The sequence below is a fragment of the Antechinus flavipes genome, chromosome 1 (assembly GCF_016432865.1).
Source record: "Antechinus flavipes isolate AdamAnt ecotype Samford, QLD, Australia chromosome 1, AdamAnt_v2, whole genome shotgun sequence".
Taxonomy (NCBI): domain Eukaryota; kingdom Metazoa; phylum Chordata; class Mammalia; order Dasyuromorphia; family Dasyuridae; genus Antechinus; species Antechinus flavipes.
In genome coordinates, this window is record NC_067398.1 from 197,180,727 (window position 1) to 197,196,223 (window position 15,497).

The following is a 15,497-nucleotide window of genomic DNA, read 5'->3' on the forward strand; positions in this document are numbered from 1 at the left end:
TCCATCAATTGGGGAATGGCTCAATAAACTGTGGTATATGAAGGTAATGGAAATTATTTTTCTATAAAAAAATGATAAGCTTATTTGGAAAGATGTACAGAAACTGATGGTGTGTGAAACAAGCAGAACCAGGAATACATTATACACAATAACAGCAAAAGAATGTGAGATGATCAACTATGAAAGACTTGATTCTTTTCAGTGGTTTAGTCATTCAAAGAAATCTCAATAAGCTTTAGACAGAAAATACTATCTGCATCCAGAAAAAGAACTTTTGTTCTGATTTTTTTCTCTCCCAACATGATTCATAAAGCAATGTGAATTTAAAAAAATAATTAAATTTGAACTTGGGGGAAAAAAAAAAGAAAGAATACTCAGCAGTATCACATCCAAATAGCAAACCTGTGTGAAACAAGATTGGCAAATGAAAGTCAACTTACAGAAGTTTAGAGGGATACACATTTTTCTGCAGTGGCCATGGTGATGGGCACCACTGTGAAGCTAGCTTAAGTTTTACAATCAAAACCAATCTAGTCAATAAGCTGTTATATCTCTCAGAAGGAGGGAACAGCCTCATGACAATGCAATTGCTACTTGTAGGAAAGCACCACACCACCATCTCAGTATGTATGCTTTCACCATGACAAATTCTGATGAACTGAAAGAAAAAAAATTTATGAAGACCTGGAGACATTCATAATCAGTGCTCCAAAAGTGGATTAATTTATAATTCTGATTTTAATGCCAGAGGACGCACAGACAATCAGACTGACAAAGAGTCCTTGGGAGGAATGGAATCAGAAATAACAGCAGCAGTCATTTATTACTGAAGACTTGTATGTCTCATGACCATCTCATTACCAGTATGATCTTCTATTTACCTAAACACAATAAAACTTAGTGAATCACCCCAATAGCAAAAATTAGCACTTTTTTCCCCTACTTTTGGGGATTGACATAGCAGAATAAGCAGGGAGTTACTGTAAACCTCCCATGTTCTTTTCTAGACAAACATAAAATAACATCCCAAGACAAGTCTTGGAGCAGTTGAACCAGCAAGGAGACATGATGAAATAATCTTTTAGCTCAAGAGACTTGAAATATCAGCCAGAAGGATCACTCTCACTCCAATAAAGCAGAGGAAAAAGAGGAAGACTGCAATCCAAGATAGAAAGTTGACTAGTGAGCCAGCAGCAAGCCCCACCTCAGGAAATCAGCAGAAGATCCTGAGCCCCCAAATGGTGAAGTGTGAAAGAAATCTCTCCTGTAACCTGGCAAAATCAGGGAAACTTGAAGACTCCAGCTCCAGGGAATCACCACATGCTCTGATGTAGCCCTAGTAAAATAGGGAATTAGTGAAGGGGAAACTACAAAGAAAAGTGGCCTAGCAATGCCAAATCTCAAATTATATAATAAAGTAATAATCTAGCTAAGATATAGAGTGGTAGATCATTGAACAGACTTGACATACAAAAGATAGTAGTCAAAGGCAAAAAATGTTTAATAAACAAAAAAGAACCCAGATTTTGGGATAAGAACTCATTATTTGGCAAAGAGTCCTGGGAAAACTGAAAAAACAATAGGACACAAATTAAGTATAGACCAACATCCAACACCATATATCAAAATAAACTCAAAACAGGTGTATGATTTAGACATAAAAATAACTTGATAAGCAAATTAGAAGACAAAGAAATAATCTATCTGTCAGACCTGTGGGAAGGGGAAAAATTCATGATCAAACAAAAGACAGAATTATGGATGCAAAATATTTAAATTTGAAAAAAATGTTAAAATGCTTTTGTACAAACAAATACAATCAAGATTAGAAGAAAAGTCAACATCTGGGAAGCAATCTTTATAGAAACTGCTCTGATAAAGACCTCATTCCTCAAATATATGGATAACTGGGTCAAATTTGTAAGAGTAAAAGACATTCCTCAATTGATAAATTGTCAACAGATATGAACAGGCAGTTTTCAGATGAGAAAATCAAAACACACCACAAGCATATGAAGAAGTACTCTAAATTACTGTTGGTTAGAGAAAAGCAAATGAAAGCAATTCTGAGATACTACTCACATCAACCAGATTGACCCATATAACAAAAAGGGAATGTGACAAATGTTGGAGAGGCTGTGAGAAAATCGAGACACTATTGCACTGTCGGTGGACATGTGAGCTGGTCCAACTATTCTGGAGAACAATTTGAAACTATGTTCAAAGGGCAGCCAAACTGGACATACCCTTTGATCCAACAATACCTCTTCTAGGTCTGTACCCCAAAGATTACAAAAATTGAAAAAGGATTTAAATATGCAAAAATATTTATAGCAGCTCTTTCAAAATATTGAAAATTGAGGGGATATTCATCAATTGAAGAACAAGCTGTGATTTATGAATGGAATGGAATATATGCAATGAAAAATGACGAATAAGTAGATTTCAGAAAAATATGTAAAAACTTGTATGAAGTGATGCAAGGTGAAATAAGCAGAACTAGGAAAACATTGTATACAGTTTAAATACATTGTGTAATGATCAACTGTGTCTGATAACTCAGCAACACAGTGATTCAAAATAAGATCAAAGGACTCATGGAAGAAAATGCTATGTGTGTGTGTGTGTGTGTGTGTGTGTGTGTATGTGTATGTATAAAAACAGATAAAGAATTGATGGACTCAGGATGAAAATTGAATACTTACTTTAATCTGTCTCATGGTTATTTTTTTCTTTTGATCTGTTTCTTCTTCCACAATTGTGACTAATATGGATATATGCTTTATGTGATAGCAGATGTATAAATATATTAAACTGCCTACCATATTTGGAAGAGGGTATGGTAGAAAGAAAGGAATTGGGAAAAAAATTGGAACTCTAACTCTTATAAAAATAAATGCTAAAATTTTTCTTGACATGTAAGTGAGGGGAAAACAAAAACTATTTATGAAAATAGCCACTCCTCCAAAATTGATTCAATTAACTATGTCATTGTAAGGAAAGAAACAGAAAGGATAAAAGAGTGATAAAGGTAATGTGTGGCACTGGATACTGGACCAATCATAGACTTATCCTGTCCAAACTAACCATTCTCACTCAACAAAAGTGGTGACTCCAAGTCAAGAGGACTACTAGAAGACAATGTTGCAGAGAACTTCTCCAGTAACAATTCATTACCAACTTGGAGAGAAAGTTGAGCCAAAACAGTTGGCAACAGTGGAGCAGAAAATGAGTGAGCAGCTTTCAGAGATTTGGTATGCAGAATTACATTTACTTATATGGACCAGAAGATTTCAAACATCAAGATTGGTTTGACCAAAATAAAGGAGAAAATCAGAAGTTGCTAAACAAAAAAGAATTCCATGGGATTTAAGAGTGGAGTGGTTTGTCAGTCTCTAAGAAACCAGTAAGGGTAAATGAAATTTAAAGAGATGCAGGATTCTTGACTCAGTAAGAAGGCAAATAAAATTCAGTTTTACACTGATAGCAATAATCCAAAATGCTTTTATGATGCCTTGAAGATTATATATGGATCAGAGACCTGTGGTACATCTCAACAACTCAGGGTTGATGGATCTTCATTGACAAATGATAAGGACGTGATCTTAGTGAGACAGACTGATGGCTTCCTTAAGATTCTCAATAGACCATCAGTAAACAATGCTGAAACCATTGATTGTATATCTCAGAATGAAGTCAATCACATTGCTGCTAAGCTTCCAGCTGAAGAAGAGATTTTGAATGCTATTTGGCTCCTTGCATGTAGCAAAGCACCTGGTATTAATGCCATTCTAGGTGAGATTAACCAGGCAGAGTCCATTGCTCCTATAAAAACTGACCTGGGAAATAGATCTAGGAGAGACAATCTGAGAATTATTGGACTACCTGGAGACCATGATGAAAAAAAAGAGCCTAGATAAGAAAAAAGCATATTTAACATTAGCATCGTAAACACTTAAGAATATAAAACCTAATTCAGAATATGTTGTCTTCCTTGTCTCCATATGGAAATGCTTTTGGTCAAAAGAATATGTCGCATCAGAATGGCATGTTACATCACACAGTAGTGGGACATTTATAAAAATGAGCAACATTGACTAGAAGATAGTCTTTTTTTGGTCCTTAGTCTGCTATATCTAAATTTTATGAGCAACTTCCTTATTTTTTAGATATAAATTAGCTTAACCTATATAGCATGGCCTTTTGTAGACTTTTCTCTTATTCCAGTATACAACAGACAATAAACACAATGGAAGCTCATATATTCTCATACATATCTTTCATTCAGTTGTGGGATGGCAAAAATATGATCTGTTTTAAATTCTTTCTAATAAAAACATTCCTGTTCACTTTAATATCCTTGTCACATGCTTAATAATTTGTTAATAATTAAAGTTTATTGTAGTTGTTTTTGTAGAAATAGAAAAGTAGATATATGTATTAATTGTTGCTATTGCTCAGGGATATTTTTTATAATTAAACCAAGATTTTTTTATGCCTTTAACATCTCCTTCTCTTTCAAATAACTTGTGAATCAATTCTCCATTATCTTTATAATTGTATCAAGTTGAGTACAGATTTCTTTGTTTATCTACTTTCCCCTTCTTTGTTCTTTTTAGTACTATTTCTACCTCCTCTATAATCACAATGTGATTTTAGAGTACAAGTAGTCAGAACACTGCTTTAATGGTGAAAAAATAACTTATTGTAAATCTTTTTCATTTTTCTTCTTCTTTTTTCCTTTCCATTTTCATTCTTATAAGCCTCAGGATGGCTCTCAATAGGATTATTGGATCATAAATTTAATGCTGGAAGAAGGCCTTGAGACCATTTCATCCAACAGCCTAGTTTTGAAGTTAAAAAAAAAAAAAAAGCTAATGAGGAAAGTGGGGCCCAGAAAGAACAAGTTACTTACCAAAATCACTCAGTTATAAATAAACATCAGAGGAGAGAATTTTTGTCCCTAGTTTCTAGATTTATTTCTCCTTTCCCTACCATGTTGATTTTATTCTCTTTAGTAAAGCTTCCTTTAAACTTTGATCTTCTATTTTATGAGATCATAATATTCATAATTTTCTATCATCCTTCTTTGTTAAATTTTATATATGTGTTTATATTCTCAACAACTTATCTTTGTCAAGTATCTGCTTAAAATGTGGTTTTTAGGCTCTTTTTATTCTCTGTGTTTTAGCAATAGATTTAGAAGGGTTAAGTTTATATATGAAATTATTTTATGCTATGATTAAATAATTTCTTTCCTTCACATATCATTTTGACCATCACTTTTCTGAATAAATCTTCACTGAATTATTTTGATTGCATGCTCTATCTTTTTTCTCATTTTTATTTTCTTTTGGATTTTAAAAAAAAATATATATATATACATATATATATGTATATTAGTGATTTGACTATATATAGATAGCTGATTTCCACAAGGATGATTTCCATAGAATACTAATTGTTTCTTTTCTTTTAAAAATAATTAGTTAATTTTTGTCATGTTATTTGGTATGCAACATGCCAAATACCCATCAATACTTTTCTTTTTAAAAAGTGTACTTATTAATTTAAAACTTAAATACAAACTAGAAAAAATACTGTCATATACATAGCAGAACATAAGAGAATATTCAAAATCTGTAAGAATAAATTTCCATTTCAAGAAAGTATACATAATAATATAATATATTGTATTCAGAACTGTCCATCTTTGCTTTCTTGTAAGTTTTCTTTTATTCTCTGCCATGCACTTTTTATTTTATTTTTTTTCCATTTCCTTCACCCACCTCTCTGTAGCAAGCTACAGCTGAGCAAGAATATATTTATGAATGAATGAAATGTATGTATGTATATACACATATATATGCATATGTATACATACATGCAAGGTATACATACACACATATACATATAGATACAGTTACATAGATACATACATATAAATAGATACTTATAATCATATACATATATATTCATATACATCTTTGTAAGGTACAACATTTATTTGTCTCCTCTTTCTTTGAAGGTAGATAATATTATCCATTTTACCTCTGTCTTTCTTTTTTAAAAAAAATTATTATAGCTTTTTATTTACAAGACATATGCATGGGTAATTTTTCAACACTGATCTTTGCAAATCTTGTGTTCCAACTTTTCTCCCTCCTTCCTCCCACCCCTTCCCTAAATAGCAGGTAGTTGAATGTTAACTATGTTAAAGTATATGTTAAATCCAATATATGTATATTTATACAGTTATCTTGATGTACAAGAAAAATCAGATCTAGAAAGAAAGGGGAAAAAAAACCTAAGAAGGAAAACAAAAATGCAAGCAAACAATGACAGAAAAAGTGAAAATGTACCTTGTATTCCACACTCAGTTCCCATAGTTCTCTCTCTGGGTGTAGCTGGCTCTCTTCATCACTGCACAAGTGGAACTGATTTGGATCCTCTCATTGTTGAAGATGGCCATATCCATCAGATTGATCATCATATAATATTGTTGTTGCCATGTATAATGATCTCCTAATTCTGCTCATACTCAGCATCAGCTCATGTAAGTCTCTCCAGGCCTCTCTGAAATTATCCTGTTAGTCATTTCTCCATCCCAAACTTTCTTTTGACTATCCAATTACTAATGACAATCTTAGATATATGGTTTATATGTCCATGTATAAAACAAGTTGTCTTTATTGAATCCCTTGAAATTAGTCTTTGATATTTACCTTATATTTTTCATTGTATTTTACGTATCAGATTTTCTATTTAGTGCAAAGGGTTTTTGGGTTTTTTTTTTTTTTTACGCAAAATTTTGAAAATCTGGAAATTTGTTGAATATCCATTTGTTGTTGTTGTTGTTGTTGTTCAGGATTATGGTTAATTTCCTGGACATGATATTTTCAGTTACAACCCTAATTCTTTTACTTTTGATATGTGGTATTCTGGAATCTTTTACTGTAACCACTGATAGGTCTTGTATTATTCTAATTGTATCTCCAGTATATTTGAATTGTTCTTTTTGTTGTTGTTTGTAAAATTTTCTTTATGATCTGGACATTTTCAAATTTAGCAATGAACTTTATTGAACTCTCCCAAGAAGACTTTTGGACTTGAGACCAATTCATATTTCTCTTTGAGGCTTTGCAAGTAGACATTTTGACATTGTTGTCTTCTGAAGAACCCAACCATAGAAAGTTACTATGAAAATAGGAAAGACTGGAGTTTATCTTGAGAAGAGAATATTGAAATTAAAAAAAAAAAGCCAGAGATAGAAGAAAAATTGGAAAAAGAACTAAGTTATACATAAGAATAATAAAGAAAGAGTCAACGACTTGGAAAAAAGGCCAAAAAAATCTACTGTTATTAGGCATGATCTGGATAAAGATCCAGCAAAGGATACTAAGAAAAAGTGGTCAGATAAACAGGAGGTGAACCATGTATACCGCCCTCCATCTCTTTATCTCCTCTACAAAGCTGTCTCCCATACCTAGAATGTACTTCTTTCTTATCTCTTTTTCTGAAGCATCCCTGACTTTTTCTAAGACTCAACTTAAATCCTATTATAAATACCACTCTTCTGCTACCAGTGCTTCTGCTTTAAAATTAGCTTCCATTTATTCTACATATACCCTGCTTGTACATAATTATTTACATATTAGCTTCTGAGGGCGAGAACCAAGTTTACACCTTTTTTTTCTTATCCCAAAAGCTTTTCACAGTATTTGGAATATAGTATATGCTTAATAAATGTTTGCTGATTGGCGGCTGTTCATGTAACATGTAGTCTAATCAAATTTCCCCTCTTTTGACTCTTTAAACACAACATTCTATCTTCCATATCCTCACTTTTTCATAAACTGTCTCTAATGCTTGAAATGAGAGAGTTCTCTTTGCCTCTGCCTACATTTTTTCATTCAAAGCTCAGCTCAGTGGTTATTGTCCACTTGAAGCCCTTCCAAATCTCTGACTACTAGTGCTCCCTCTCTCAAATGATCGTGTATTTATTTTGAATATACTCATTTATGCACTTGTTGTTTCTTCTGAGAAAATAAGTTTCCTTAAAGGAAGAGAATGCTTCATTTTTTTCTTTGTATCCTTACCATCTTAAGCAGTGTGAGCATGTTTTAAGTGTCTGTGAACTCTATTTGATTGATTGATTGAACATCATATTTATAATAAAGTATCAACTATAAACATAAAAATTTAATATATTTTAAATCAGGAAATAGATAGTAACTGATAACTCGTCATTCTTGAATCTTGTCTACAATGAGAAACTGACAGAACAAATATCAAATGTAATATGAAGTTAGATTTAAAATGAGAAAAATGAATGGTATAAAAATGAAATAGCACAATCTTGACCTATTCAAACAATTTCATAATTTAAACTGATATCAATTAAAGAAAGAAGTTACAAGATATTTTATGCATAATAATTTCATACCGAAGTACAACTAATCTAAATTGATTGCTATATTAAGGAAAACAAAAGAACCTAAAGAACACTTTAATAGCAAACATATCACTACTGAAAAAGAGGTAATTTGCCTGCCCTAATTTCTCCTAATCTATATCTCAGAGCCCATTAATATCTCCTACTTTTTCTTCCTTTACTTTAATCACTTAAGATGAGATGGCTTTTTCCTTATTGGAATCACTCTTATTTATGCTCTTTTTCTTATTTCTCCCTTCTCCTCTCAATAATCTCCTTTTTCTCTATAAAATTCTATCTTTCTCTTCTGGTGGCTCCTTCCCTGTTGACTATAGGTATGCCACAGTATGCTGAATCTTTTTTTTTTTTTTTGACTCTACCATTCCCTCAAGTTATCAATCTATATATCTCTATCATTTCAAAGCCAAATTCCTAGAAAAATCTGTGTAAATTCTTTGTTTCCACTTATTTTCTTCTCACCCCTGCAATCTATCTTCTGACCTCAATATTCAACTAAAGCTGAAGTCTCTAAAGTCACCAATAGCCTATTGACTAAATTGGAATCTAATGGCCTTTTTTCATTTGGCTTCATTTTTCATTATTTCTCTGTGATCTTCAAGATTGTTTTTCATGACACTGGTCTCTCTTGATTCTTCTACCTAAGTATTCCTTTAAAATATCCTTGTAGCCCACTTCCTATTGTATGGGTATCCATTAAAATCCTATCTTGAGCCCTATATTTTTTTCAGTCTCTTCTCTCAATGATCTTTTTAATGCCATGAATTTGCTTATCACTTCTGTAAGGAGATGATAAATCTGATGTTAGTCTCTCTTCTGAGCTTCAGTTCTTAATTACTAACTATATATATATATATATTGGATATTTTGGTTTTTTTAATTTTTTATTAAAGTTTTTTATTTTCAAAACATATTCATAGATAATTTTCAACATTCATCCTTGCAAAACCCTATGTTCCAAATTTTTCCCTCCCTTTTCCCCACTTTCTCCCCTAAACAGCAAGTATATCCAGTGTGCAATTAAACATGCGCAATTCTTCTATAAATACTTCCACAATTACCATGTTATGATCCACACTCAGTCCCCATAGATCTCTCTCTGTAAATGGCTCTCTTCATCACAAAATCATTGGAATTAATCTGAATCACCTCGCTGTTGAAAAGAACCATGCATATTGGACATTATAAACTTGATTTAGATTTCTGAATGACTTTTTTCCTTCATTGTCACTGCTATGATCCATTTCATTCTTGATGGTACTTACTCCTATATGATTTTTCTATCTATAGGAGTAAATCTTGTTAGAACCAATCCCTGCACCACAGTGGATTAATGTATTTTATTGATTACTGAAACTGCAAATACAATCCTTATCTTATTATACTTCTTTTATAAGTAGAAGAAAAATTCATACTAAGTATAGTTTATTGAAAATATTTTTCATATTTTACATTTTTTCAATTAAAGACATTTCATAATATAGATGCTAACAAAGTTCAATAGTTTTTATTTATCTTTTAATAAGAAATTGAGTGGATTTTGCTTCTCCATTAAAATAATAATGGTTTCTTCCCGAGTCATTCTCAGAATAATTATTTGCACCTTAACTTGACAATTTAACCTGAGAAAACAGCCTTCTACCAAAGTCAATGAGGCTCATCTTGAATTCAAGGCAGAGTTAAGTTGTTCAAAGGACCTATCATGAGTGTACTACAAACTTGCCCATATGTTCAGTCATTTGTACATGACAAATTAGCACTCCTAAATCTTTTAGGCAAATTGTAGAAAAGGACTTTGATAAATAACATGAGAAGTAAAGATTTTGTTCTCTGAGTTGCAAAAAGAGCTCATCTTTAAATTGCATTCTACTTAAGATGCTAGTTGAAATAAATTGTTATTGCCTCCCTTTCACAGAAATGGAGCTGGCAAGACATAAAGATTCTTGGGCTCAAGAGACATGTCAGAGGCAGTCCAGTCATATTCTAGAGCCTTTCATTCCTTGATTTAATCTCATCATTTCAGATTCTAAAGGTAATCCAAGAGCATATTTGTATATTTACTAGATAATAAAATTTCGATATATTTTAATTAATCAGCTAAACTCAGGGATAATTTCAACCCAGGTAATAAACTATTACTTATTTAATAAAGTAAAGAAACTCTTGTCTCAAAAGTAGTTACTTAACTTTATCTTTATATTAAATCTTTTCATTTCCTGTGATTAAATCAACTAAATCAATTCAAGTTGCTGATTGAATAATTTATTAAATATGAAATCAATAATAACTAATACTAATTGTCCTATTGGCATCTTCAGTTCATCATACTCAAAATGGAATTCATTACCTTTCTGCTCTAAGCCTGCTCTTCTTTATAAGTTACTTCTTTATATCAAGGGCATAATTATAATTCTAATGACTCGTTTGCAAGTCATCTTTGGAATCATGCTTGATTTGTCCTTCTTCCTTCTCCTCAACTCTTCATATTCACTCATTTGCCAAGTTTTGTCAATTCTTTTTTCACAACACTTTTATCTCCTCTCTTCTCTCTATCCCCCTCTCTTTGTATTTTTATACATTGGACCTTCTCAATCTCTAAAATAAAATATAAATTCTTTAGCTTGGCAGCTAAAAGTTTTCATGATATGGTTCCCACTTATTTCCCAGCTTGCTGGAAAATATTACTCTCCTTCATTAATTCTCAAGTTCCAACAAATTGCCTACCTAATTTTTTCTCATATTTTACTCTACCATATTTTTGAATGAAAAGCCCCATTGTGCAGAATCTACTCTCTCTTGATCTCTGCTTTATAACCTTTTCTCATTCATCCAGTAGTTTGTGTCCTGACTCAAAATTATTTTGTGCAAAATCTCCTTCCATCTTTAGGCTCTCCCCACCTATATTGAATATCTGAGTTTTGGGTTGTCTAAAGATAAATATAGCATCACAACATTTCACTTAGTATTATTTTGTTGCTTTTAATGATTTCTCTGCAAAGACTAATGCACTGTATACATTTTGCCATATTTCAATATCAGTTGAGTAATTCATCCATCATGGAAAGTTTTAGCAAATTCCAGCAGTATATGGAAGCTCAGTAATGATTTGCATTGAGTAAATCCACACAAATCACACTTTCTATACAATTGAGATATACAGGACTCTCATAAAGAGGTACTCCTGGGTATAGTCCATTTTCTGAGAACTATAGAAAGCTTGATACTTCTGCTCAATGAGGTGAAATGCATAATTATATGGATGAATGGAACCCTGATTACTTCAATAACTTACCTACAAGCAGAATCAGTAATGGGTAGCACTGCTACCTGGTAGATAAATTTGTGTTATATTATTTTTTTCTTACAAGTTATATCCCCCAGTGTAATCAAAGGTCCTTAAGGGCAAGGACTGTTTTGCTTTTGGAATGTCTAGCAATGTGCTAAACAAATTAGAACAATGGCTGAATAAATCTTGATTGCATTGAATTGACTATATTGTGGATAATGATCTGTCTGAAATAGCAGAGTGTGAAAATTGTTGTTCTGTTTTGTAAGTACGTGAACTTAGAAACTTCATGAGGAACTTCAGACACATAACTTCAGTCCGTTTCAAGCCAAATTCACTATCAACAGAGATAAAGACTGTATATGACACATTATTATCTTGAAAGTCTGACCTCCTAACCACAAGCTTTCAAGTCTGTCTCTTCTGTCCTAATTTTCCATAACTATGTGTATGTGAGTTTATTATATAAATGAAGGAGTGAATATCCTGACTTTTTTCATTCACTTTCTGCATAATGTTTACAAGTCCATACCTAAGTACAGGCAAGATAATGACATTTTCCCAAGATAAAAGCAACAAAATTAAATATGAACTCATTTCTCCTGGAAAAACATAACAGCAAAATATTTGTAACACAGAGAATGAAAAAAGATTAGAAAATCAAGCAAGATATCAGGGCTGTTGATTTGTTAAAGTTTATATATCTTACATTTTAATAGTTGTATTATGTTTGCTTATTTTCTTACTTAGATATCTAACTTTTTAATAAAATGTTTTTAAGAGATAAAATGTAAGTTAATAAAGTTATTGGGCAAAAATAAACATACCACATATTTTTAAAGAAAATAAAACTATTAATGATGATATAATCATACTCACAAAGAGCAGTATAGTATAGTGAATGAATAGCCTAATTGCAAGTTAGGAAGACATGGGTTCAAGTCACATAATGACATATGTTGACTATGTGATGGGTTTTTTTAAAATAACTTTTTATTGATAGAACCCATGCCAGGGTAATTTTTTACAGCATAATCCCTTGCACTCACTTCTGTTCCGATTTTTCCCCTCTCTCCCTCCACTCCCTCCCCCAGATGGCAAGCAGTCCTTTACATGTTGAATAGGTTACAGTATATCCTAGATACAATATATGTGTGCAGAACCGAACAGTTTTCTTGTTGCTCAGGGAGAATTGGATTCAGAAGGTATAAATAACCCGGGAAGAAAAACAAAAATGCAAACAGTTTATATTCATTTCCCAGTGTTCTTTCTTTGGGTGTAGCTGCTTCTGTCCATCTTTGATCAATTAAAGCTCTCTTTATCAAAGAGATCCACTTCCATCAGAATACATCCTCAAACAATATCGTTGTTGAGGTATATAATGATCTCCTGGTTCTGCTCGTTTCACTTAGCATCAGTTCATATACGTCTTGCCAGTCCTCTCTGTATTCATCTGACTATATGATGTTGACTCTCTGGGACATCCAGGCAACTTTTTAAGACTCTACGTTGGGGAAGCTAAATGGCATAGTGGATAGAATCTTGGGTCAGGTGAACCTGAGTTCAAATCTGGCCTTAAAATACTTGACACTTATTAGCTATTTGATCCAGGATAAACCACTTAACCCCAATTGCTTCACAAAATTAAAAAAAAGATTCTAAGTTTCAGAGCATTATTAGCATTGTTAGAATTTTGTCCTTGAGCTCTTTATCAGTGAGATCACAGGAGTAGTCCAAACACAAACATGTGTGATGATCAGATGTGGCTGACATTACATTTAATTGATGAAGTATAATATAATTTTTCTTTTTTACACTCTTCTTTATCTTCCATTCTCCCTTAATTTAAAGACTTTTTATCTTACGGCTCTATTCCCTCTCATCTCTTTCCCAGCTTCTAAATTCTGTGATGTAACTTCCTTTATCATTCAAATTTTTTCTCTTCCAGAATGTCTACATCATTCTGGTTCTTTTTTTGAAATTCAAAAGGAGACCCCAAGTGGTTGGAGTCACAGACTGGTGTTGTGAGGTGTCTCAAAAGAATTTGCAGGCTTGAACACATCTCCAAGTCAAGGGACAAAGTTTATTATAATTGTTTTTTGCCAATTGAAGCAGGCTAAGTTCCAAAAGGATTTAACAAAGAACCCAGAGAAAGAAGATAAATTTAGAGGACAAAGTTAGCGAAACCAGAGCTTCATGTTACTTATTTGCTAATTGGATGGCTTACAGGTAGTTTGGAGGGGTGATCTATTCACTATTGCCTCAGGAATAACAGATTAGCAGATTATCTGTCTGACAGTTAGCAATGTTTATAGGACTATCCTAAAGCCAGAAGACTTTTAGAATCATTGACAGATTGTTAGAACAATAGCACTCTTAAGGTCAAGGGTCCTTGGATTACCCCTTTCAAGAGAAGTTGACAGTCTTCATCATGTCCCCATCCTCATTTTGCTATACTAGAGACTCTGGGGAACTTCCCCTTGGATGAGATCTGGTAGTCTCTCTTTGTTGAGTTAAATTACCCATTACCCAATGGGACAGCTTCATTTTATATTGTCTGTTATACATTCTCCTATTTATATTTCCTCTAATTTTTGTTTCCTTATTGACTTGGGATAAATGAGGTTTCTTTGCTATCTGGTATATTTATGTTTACAGGGAAAAGGAGAACTATAATTTGGTGGGAAGTCCAGCCTTGGAATACCTGGATATCCCATTAGTTTCCAATTTATTTTTACTATTACTAAAAAAGGAGAAAGCTTTTCTTTGCTCCTTTTGGTGTATATGTGTAGTAGTGATACTGCTGGTGATGAGGTCCTAAATAATGGTCTTGGGAGGAGCAAGTAGACAGAGAGAAACTAAAGAATTGATCTCTGGGGTATCTAGTGTTGTGGATAGAGCACCAACCCTGAAGTCAGGAGGACCTGAGTTCAAATATGGCTTCAGACACTTAACACTTCCCAGCTGTGTGACCCTGGGCAAGTCACTTAACCCCTATTGTCTCAGCAAAAAAAAAGAACTGATCCCTGAGGCAATCAGGGAGAAGACACTGACAGAGATAAGTTTAACTTCATGGTTCCATGCTTTGGGAAGGTCCAATCAGAAATCTAAATTATGTCAAACCCCAAGACCCATTCTCTGTAGAGCTCCAGAGCAGTCTCACTCTGCCATGCTTCATTACATTTTATCTCTTAAAAATATTTTAGTAAAAGTTAGTAGATATCAACAAAATAATAAGAAAATAAGCAAACAAATCCAAGTCATGTCCCTGAGGTTGATTTTCTATATAAAATCTACATGTGGGTCATCCCATGGCTGTTGCCTTCCTTTGGGTCAGTCTGCCATGGCACTCTGCCTCTTGTTGTCCTTCTCCTTCCCCCTCCCCATACCAGGAGGTATCTCTCCTAACTCCACTATGCTTCCCAAACCCCCTTCTCCTTCTTACAACTAACTAACTCTTTTAGGGGGTTAAATCCCTTGGGATTTAGCCTGCCAGCTAAAGGCTTGTCCCAACCTCATGGTAATTTTGAGTTCTGCGAGGAATTTCTTTATATGCTCTCCAACTCTATTTCATTCTTACCATTTCTGATATCTATAGATCCCTTCATTTTGTCTGTAACTTCTTCCCCAAATAAATCTACCTTTTTGCCAAAGAGAATGGCCATTGTGAATACTTCACATAACCAAACCCCAATTTTTGGTGCCTGCCATCATCTGGTGAATATGTCATCCAAGTCACTAGGGCAAAGAGATATATAA